The 9,740-nt window shown below is 35.5% G+C and overlaps 1 non-coding gene across 1 annotated transcript; it reads right to left on the bottom strand.

Annotated features, from left to right (window-relative positions):
- Positions 1–1,170: 1,170 nt before the first annotated feature.
- On the bottom strand, positions 1,171–1,243 carry Trnah-aug. Its single transcript has one exon. It is a non-coding gene; the product is annotated as a tRNA-His (tRNA).
- Between the last annotated feature and the right edge of the window lie 8,497 nt (positions 1,244–9,740).

Genomic DNA, 9,740 nt, shown 5'->3' with positions numbered 1-9,740 from the left:
GTAAGTTAATGATTGTAAAGAGTAAAGTGGCCAGCGGGGGGCGAAAACCGTCGCATTATTCATCCGCCGAGTCGCCGACGCCGCCACTACCGGAAACCGAACACGGGCAATTAATTCTTCGGCTTTTATTTTTTTAATTCGGCTCCGAGGGAACACTTTCAAATGGCCCGTGGTCCGACTACCTGTTTTACCTGGATTTATCGCCGCCGGCTTTCCTCGACCGTTTAACCGATGAGTATTATTAATATTGTTTGTTTCGTCGGCGTGTGATGAACGGCCACTATCCTGGATATGAATTGTACAGGCCGACTTTACATTTGTTCAATTATGCCCTTGTTGATGGGATGCATTAACAAAACGGGATGGCGATTTTATTTTTTTATTTTTTTTTTAACATATTGATGATGACAATAATAATCACTTTGTTATTTTCGTTGTATTACAATACAGCTCAATATATTTATATCTAACCAGGTCGCAATCTACTCCAAGAAATAAGTCGCTTAAATCGACTTTTGTACAATAATTTTAGCGTTTGGCCGAGAAAAAAAAATGAAAATGAAATTTTCATCGTTTTAATATTTTTATTTTGCGTTTTACTAGCTCAAATCAACTATGTGGATATATCTTTTTACAGCACTTTCTACCTAACTTTCAATAATATAGATAAAAGCTATCGAAGTTTATCAACAACCAAAACAAATTCTAAAACAACTATTTTTTCAAGTAAACTATTTCATAACTCAATTAATTAAGGTCTTTAGTTGAGATAAAAAAGTCAGTGTCACGGGATTCGAACCTACGACTTTTGCTGCTCTACTACTTGAGCTATCGTGACTTCGATCCCATCTCAACCCCACCTTTCGAATTTTCCCTCGGCCGAGAGGATTGATGTCACTATATTTCTAGCCGAATCTAGCCGAAGGTCGTCGGTTCGAATACCGCTCGTGACACTGACTTTTTTATCTCAATAAAAAACCTTAATTAACTGAAAGACATTAATTGGTCAAGCGGACCACGAAACCTAGTGAATTGAACTATTTCATAATTTTCTATGAAATTAATATGAAATTTCGTTTTAGCACCTCTAGAGATCCCTACGTATAAATGTTTATTTGAATTAAAATTATTGATTTTAATTAAGGTTTTTAGTCGAGATAAAAAAGTCAATGGCACGAGCGGGATTCGAACCCACGATCTTCGGCTTCATACGCCGCTGCTCTACCACTTGAGCTATCGTGACCTCGATCAACTCGGACACCAACTTCCCATCTCAACCCCACACCTTCTGAATTTTCCCTCCTTTTTTATCTCGACTAAAAACCTTAATTAACCGTATGATATTAATTGGTCAAGCGGACCACGAAACTAGTGAATTTATTGATTTTTTAACCCTTAATTTTTTCCATTTTTGTAAGAAGCCGTTATCGGATTATTTGATTGAAACGGCTATAATTCAAAAAAGGCCAAAATAGATTTTAACGTCAAACGTACCATTTGAAAGAAACAGAACGTAGCTTTTTAAGTATAAATTAAATTTAAGTAGATTTTCATGTGTATTAATTTCATTATTGGTTAATATCAAAAAGGAAATGTCCTACGACGTAGAATATTCGAATTTGGTATAATTTATACAGTTAAATCAACAAAATATTTTCCCTTATTTTCCCATATTTTAAAAAATATTCTGTAAGCAAAGTAAGTCAGAAAATGGTCAAGGCTCGGATTGGACCTCATTGTCGTGATTCTAGCGTTGAAAAACTTACAGATACTGATTTTCGGGGAAATTGGGGTAAATTATTTTTTAGACTGATAATTTCGACCACCCCCTGACTGAAATGCTTGACGCAGCTCTAACATCCTTTTTCTCAAAAGCTACTGGACCGATTTTCATGAGTGATAATTCGTCTTTAATGAATTGTCAAGCGGATTTAAGAACTGTATCAAACCTTAAAATCAGACTATTATTTTTTTATAGAAATCTTTTAGATATTTTTATGGAACATATATCGTTAAAAAGCTATGTTCCTCTTCTTTCAATTGGTATATTTGACGTTAAGATCCTTTTAAAAGTTTCGACCAGATATTCCGAGAACGACTTCTTGGAATTGTCAAGCGGATTTAAGAACTGTATCAAACATTAAAATCGGACTATTATTTCCATTTAAAAAAACAAGGTTAATTTTTGGTAAATAATTTTCCTATTTTCTGAATTTTTTTATAGAAATCTTTTACATATTTTTATGGGACATACGTCATTAAAAAGCTAGGTTTCTCTCCTTTCAATTGGTATGTTTGACGTTAAGATCCTTTTAAAAGTTTCGACCAGATATTCCGAGAACGACTTCTTTGAATTGTCAAGCGGATTTAAGATTTGTACAAACATTAAAATCGGATTATCATATCCATTTAAAAAACAAGGTTAATTTCTGATAAATAATTTTCCTATTTTCTGGATTTTTTTATAGAAAATCTTTTACATATTTTTATGGGATATATATCGTTAAAAAGCTAGGTTTCTCTCCTTTCAAATGGCATGTCTGACGTTAAGATCCTTTTAAACGTGTCGACCGACAAGAAGAGAACGATTTCTTGGAATTGTCAAGCGGATTTGAGAACTGTATCAAACATTAAAGTCGAACTATTATTTCCATTTAAAAAAACAAGGTTAATTTCTGGTAAATAATTTTCCTATTTTCTGTTTTTTTTATAGAAATCTTTTACATATTTTTATGGGACATATATCGTTAAAAAGCTAGGTTTCTTTCCTTTCAAATGGCATGTTTGACGTTAAGATCCTTTTAAAAGTTTCGACCAAATATTCCGAGAACGATTTCTTAAAAATGGAAAAAAATTGTATGGGTCAAAAATCGACAAATTTAACTTCAAACAAAATTTATATTCAGGGGTCAATAGAGGTGCTAAAACGAAATTTCATACTATTTCACGAAAAAAAACTTTTTATGACCTAGTTTACTTGAAAAATATTGTATGCTTTGTGTTTTTGTGATTTTAATTTTAATATATGTGAAAAATGCTGTAAAATGGTTTATCCAAATAGTTGATTAGAGTGAACTGAACTATGAAATGGAAATATGAAAAAACGGAAAATTTCAACTTTTATATTTTTTCGGCGAAACCAGGTCCTATTCTTAAAAAGTTATATATTGGAATGTAGAATCACTAAAAATGTTTGGTCCAAATCCGTGACACACCTGGTCCTTTTAGCTGTAAAATTTTGATACGTTTGATTTAAAGAAATAAAAAGTATTGTTAGAAATGGTCGTTTAGGGAAAATGGATGGTTCGTAATGATCCCTGTTATCCCTGACAAAAGAAACCCTTGTTTAGACGTCAGGAAAATAAAGCACGTCGGTATTTGGCTTAAGGGGGAAAGTATCGAAAGCTCCCTTCTTTTTCGTGGAAGTCAGAAATATCCAAGCGGAGGGAAATTAAGTGTGATTAAAAGTGGTGTTTATCTGGGGCCGTGTTTCGTTTTAACACACCTTTTAGCGAGACGGCCGTCATGCTAGAAACCAATTTGTCCAGGGCCCGAATTAACATAAACGCTCCGGTATTTATAAGATTGTGTACCCATTTCTAGACCGCAGGGTGATAAGCCGTCTAATAAGATTAAAACGCCATTATTTATTATCCCACGGCCGTTTAAAACCGGCGAGAGATCAGACCGAGGGAAAGCTGGGGGGTTGGAAAGAAATACCCGGCCGGATAATGCCAAGGGGAAAATCACTGACTCCATAACACACGCCATTTAATAATCTGCACACCTCCATGGTTTTTATTGCCGACAATTAAATTAATTACGGGTGAAATTCATACCCTTCTACCACTGATAAGGGCCTTACCTTGTACGTTTCTTCACGAGCTCAAATCAATACAAACCGGGCAATGAACAAGATGGTAATTTTTTTTTTTGCCTGAAAGTTTAAGATTTCAGTACACCTACTGCCATCTTCAGTCAGCTTTAATGTAAATATCGGGCCATTCAGTGGCATATCCAACCCAAAATTCGATCGATTGATGATCAAACAATTTATATATCTAGTCAATCCTCCAAACATTTAGATTAGTCATTCCTGGTCATGTTGGTCTGCCTATTCTCGCTGTTTTCTTCTCTCAGGATTGCCTAATGCTGAATTCACTCTCACACTACACCTTCTTGCTAGTAAATACATTCGATACATATTGAGCTTATGTGAGATAGAACAGGATGACAATAACTCATATCGAGCTTTTGTGCAAAGTTTCAGGACGATGACCCCGTTGGTTTTTGTGAAATAGAACAGGATGCAAATACCTCATTTCGACCTTTATAGGAAAGTATCAACGTATAGAAAAACTGCTCATGGTGAGCTTCTGTGACATCAGAAGATGACAAATAACTCATATTGAGCTCTTGTGCAGTTTCTGAACGATAATTCAAATTGAGCTTCTCTGATAAGGATAAGGATGGATTAACATCTCACACCGAGTACTAGTGCACACATCGAGCTCAATAACCCATGTAGATTTTTTGTTGAATTTGTCAGTAGGATAACCTACGCAGAGCTCTAGGGTGAAATATTAGACTATCGAGCCCTTGCTATAGTTATCAGGATGATATCACATATCGAGCTATTGTGAGCAGTATAAGGATGAAAACTTAACAAGTTCTTGCTGTAGGTGTCAGGATATCACATATTGAGCTATTGTGAGCAGTAAAAGGACGAAAACTTATCGAGCTCTTGCTGTAGGTATCAGGATATCACATATTGAGCTATCGTTTGCAGTATAAGGATGAAAATTTATCGAGCTCTTGCTGTAGGTATCAGGATGATATCAAATATCGAGCTGTTGTGAGTATAAGGATAGATTAGCACCTCATATCGAGATGTAGTGCAATGTTTCAGTACAGAAACCCATCTGATTTGAGATGTTACTAGACGGCAAATAACTCATATAGATTTCTAGTTGAACTCGTCAGGACGATAACCCATATAGAGCTTTAGTGAGATGAAAAATCTTAGCATTATATATCACATATTGATTTAGTTGGATTGCAATAACCCATTTGAGCTCCTGTGTTGTGTCAGATGAAAACTCACATTGATCTTTTGTGTTATATAAGGACGAGGAAAATGCATATAGAATTCTTGTGCAATGTATCTGGAGAATAACTCCTTTGAGCTCTTCTGAAAAAACCTGGACGTTAAATAATCCACAGTTTCCTTGTGTGAGATGCAACAGGTTAAATGTAAAACTCATTTCAATCTCCTAAGCAAGAATTACCCAAATTTGAGTAGGTGTGAATGAGAACATTTTGCGCTCTTCTACATTTCAAGATAATCCACAACAAGCTCCTGTGAGAATTATGAGAATGAAAACTCTTTTCGAGCACTTGGGTCAAATATCAGGGTAAGAAGTTTTATTGAACTCACATTAAATTTCAAAGAAGACCAATATTGGTCTCCTGTGAAAACTCCCGCATCATGATTAATCTATATTGACTTGAGAACCTGTTTCGTTGCATTTTTGTATTAGTTGGTTTTACCAAATATTTCTTTGAACTGGCGATCGTGTTTGGAACACTGAGAACCGACGAATCCATAGCCGGTTAGGTAAGCAATTAATTGAATTTTTTTCTTTGAATCGTTTATTATTTTTTAAACTTTTATTGTTATTTACGTTTTTAATTAAAAAGACTGTTGTAATGATTTTATTAGCCAGATTGAACCAAATGACCCGTCGGTACCTGTTACTTGTTGTTATTTAAGGACAATCATTGTAACTTTGTTGTGAACTGCAATAGTGAAGGATCGTAGCATTACCGACCTCTTTAATTTCACCCAAAATCCTTTGGGTGAGTTTTATATTCAGGTTGTAACTTATTCACGTCACAGCACTGCTCTCCTTTTAAAAAGGTATTTAATTAGTTCAGCGCAGGGTGAAACAGAAGACTGTCCCGAATGGATGGTAGCAACGTCGGGGCAAGATTGTGTTGTAGACAATCGGTGAAGTGTAATGGGATCTCTTTCACTCCTCCGCATTACAATATAACAATGGAGGAAGCCCGGGTCCATTTTTTAACGGGCAGCATCCATTTAATTAAACACAATTAACGCCTGGTAATTACTATTGCCGGTCGGACTATCTCAACAGCGCTACCGTCCATTGTTGGCGCTCTTCGCCTTCTCCTTTATACATCGGAGCCGCCTAAGAAACACGGTCGGGAACACGGCCCCAGTTGAGAATAACAAAAAACACTTTGTGGCCTTTTGTTGCCCTATAGAGGCGGCCTAATCGGTAATAAACCGTGCCAAATTGAGTTTGAAATAACATTTCGTCCAGTGTCTGTGGAGACCATCAAAACGGGGGATTGAGAATTCAACTAGTACTCTGTCTTCACACCACCTAACGTAACAATGTATTGCTCACTCGCCTCTTATTAAATACCGGCGTTATACGTCCTTACGGCTGAATAGCCTATTCAGCTTTATCGCTCCAACTCAAACCAACTCGATTTTCACCCTTCAACGTTCGAGAAAAGAAACATTTCATATAATGTACGTCTTGCACATGCAATACGTAAGAAATGCAACTGGGGAAGATTCTAGCATCCTCATCTGAATTGCTACTACAATCAGAACCACCATGTGCCATCGATCGCTCTTTTATTTCAACGTGGATTATTTCTTCAACCTTGTACATTCTTAAAAGGTCAATATGAGTTTTCATCATCCTATTACATCTTACAAGTGCTCATTGGCTCTTTATTCGTTCCACACGAGGTCAATATGGATTATTCAAGATTCTGGATTTTTCACACCATATCAACATTTGTTATTCGTCCTTTCCTTCACATCTTACAAGAGCTCTGTACAAGTTTTTATAAGTTGCACTAGAGTGCATAAGAGAGTTACTTGTAGTTAGTACTTACAGTTAATTAGAGTTACTTATCTATAGAGTATAAGATTTTTCACCCTGATGATGCTCACAGTAGGTCGGTTATCAACCTGCCATTTTGTACAAAATTTCAAAAATAGTTTTCATTCTTTTCACAGGATCTTAATTGGGTTAATTAATTACCGTGTTCCTCGGAAATGAGTTTTGTAGTATATGTGATTTTTCAACTTGATCTCGACGAGCTCAAAATGGGTTATCGTTCCGATACTTTGGACTGGAGCTCGATATGTTTCTCTTTACTCTGTTTACATCTCACCTAAGGAAAAAATGTATTATTCATATTCCTGGAACTTTTCAGAAGAGTTCAGTATAGGTTATTACCCTGATACTTTCCACAATAGTTCAATATGTGTTTTCGTCTTACTATTTCTCACAAAAGTTCAATGTCTTTTTCATGCTGACTCATCTCAGAGGGGCCCCAATATGCTTCATCCAACAATACGCTTGGGGGGTCATCATTCTGACACTAAACTAAACAGCGCTATACTTTCTACGGCTTAAGTGTTGCCAACCTGAAATTTCTCAGAGTTCTGTATGTGATGTCATCCTGATACTGCTTCCTGCTACACCTCGAATGAGCTCCACATGATTTTTTGAAATATTGCATTAAACCTCGATATGAGATGTTAATCCATGTCGATATTTCTCAGAGAAGCTTAATTTGTGATACCCTGATAACGCAAAAACCGGATAAGGTTTCAGCCTTATATTTTTCACTAGAGCTCAATGTAGGTTTGCACCCTGATAAGTGCAACTAGGTGCATCCTGGTACCTACAGCACGAGCTCGATATGTTTTCAACCTTATACTGCCCACAATAGCTCGATATGTGATATCCTGATAACTATAACAAGGGCTCGATAGTTTTTCATCCTAATCTTTCTCCCTAGAGCTCTGCGTAGGTTATCGTACTGACAAATTTTACAAAAAATCTACATGGGTTATTTGCCATCCAGTTTCATGTCATATCAGATGGTTTTTCTGTACTGAAACATTGCACTAGATCTCGATATGAGGGATCAATCTATCCTTACTCACAAGAGCTCAATATGTGATATCATCGTGATAACTACAGCAAGGGCTCGATAAGTTTTCGTCCTTTTACTGCTCACAATAGCTCAAATGTGATATCCTGACACCTACAGCAAGTGCTTGTTAAGTTTTCATCCTTTTATTGCTCACAATGGCTCAATATGTGATATCCTGACACCTACAGCAAGAGCTTGTTAAGTTTTCATCCTTATACTGCTCACAATAGCTCAATATGTGATATCCTGATATGTACAGCAAGAATTTGTTATTTTTTCATCCTTATACTGCTCACAACAGCTCGATATGTGATATCATCCTGATAACTATAGCAAGGGCTCGATAGTCTAATATTTCACCCTAGAGCTCTGCGTAGGTTATCCTACTGACAAATTCAACAAAAAATCTACATGGGTTATTTGCCATCCAGTTTCATGTCATATCAGATGGTTTTTCTATACTGAAACATTGCACTAGATCAGTCACAATAGCTCAATATGTGATATCCTAACACCTACAGCATGAGCTCGACGTGTGCACTACTACTCGGTGTGAGATGTTAATCCATCCTGATCCTTCTCAGAGGAGCTCAATATGAATTATCGTTCAGAAATTTATAAGATGTCCAAATTTTGTTCGTACTGAAACTTTGCCCTATTTTTCAATGTGAGTTGTTAATCCATCCTGTTACATCTCAAAGGAGCTCTTTAAGGGATTTTACCCTGATATTTAACTTTAACACAAGAGCTTGAAAAGAGTTAAGTTATATAAGTTGATAAGTTTTTCATTTTTACATGAAACAAGAGCTCAATATGATTTATTATTCTGATAGTTTGCATTAGAGCTCGATATGGTTTTTCATCCGTTTAAATCTCACAGGAGCTCAATACGGGTTATCTTCCTGATGCTTTATCGGTCATCCTGCTTTATTTTCTATGAGATCAATAGTCTAATCCACATGATAATTTCCATCATAGTTGACACGAATTATTTTATCCTGTTACATACTGCATGGATTAACTATGGAATATTCGTCTTCCTGGTACCTCTCACAGCGGTCAATATGGATATGATTTTTGAACCTGATACTTTGCTGTAGAGTCGTCATTACAGATTAAACAAATTAATTAAATATGGATTATATTCTTCTTATCTTATCTAGCTTAAGATAAGATCCTCTTTATAAATCCCGGATGAGGTCAATATGATTATTCATCATCCTGATCCTTTTCACATGAGCCCTTAATTTTCGTCCTGAAACTTTTTACAAAAGCTCGCTATGAGCTGTTATCCTGTTACATATTACAGAATCGCAATATGTGACATCTTCATGAAACTATCAATAAAAGATTGTTTGCTCTCTCAATTATGAGGTATTTTTTCATCCTGTTCCATATCACAGAAGCTCAATGTGAAGTGTCGTCCTGAAACTTTGTACAAGAGCCCGATACGAGTTACCATCCTGTTCCAGCTTACATAAGCTCAATATGAGTTATTGTTCTGAAATTTTGCACAAAATTACGATATGATTTATTTTTTATCCTTTTCTATCTCACAGGAGCCCAATTATAAGCATTATCAGCAATTTCCACGGGTAAATAATTAAGAAAAAATAGTTAATTCATTAATAAATATAAATTTATATTTTTCATACCTACATTTTAATCTTATTGTAAATAAAATATTCTCATAATTAAAAAAATAGTATATACACTTTTTATATACATACATATTGTTTTACAAATTAAAA

This window comes from Cimex lectularius, unplaced genomic scaffold (genome assembly GCF_000648675.2).
Source record: "Cimex lectularius strain Harlan isolate CLEC.00 unplaced genomic scaffold, Clec_2.1 scaffold315, whole genome shotgun sequence".
NCBI lineage: Eukaryota > Metazoa > Arthropoda > Insecta > Hemiptera > Cimicidae > Cimex > Cimex lectularius.
The sequence above is the reverse complement of the archived record's forward strand: the minus strand, read 5'-3'. Positions and strand labels throughout refer to the sequence as shown.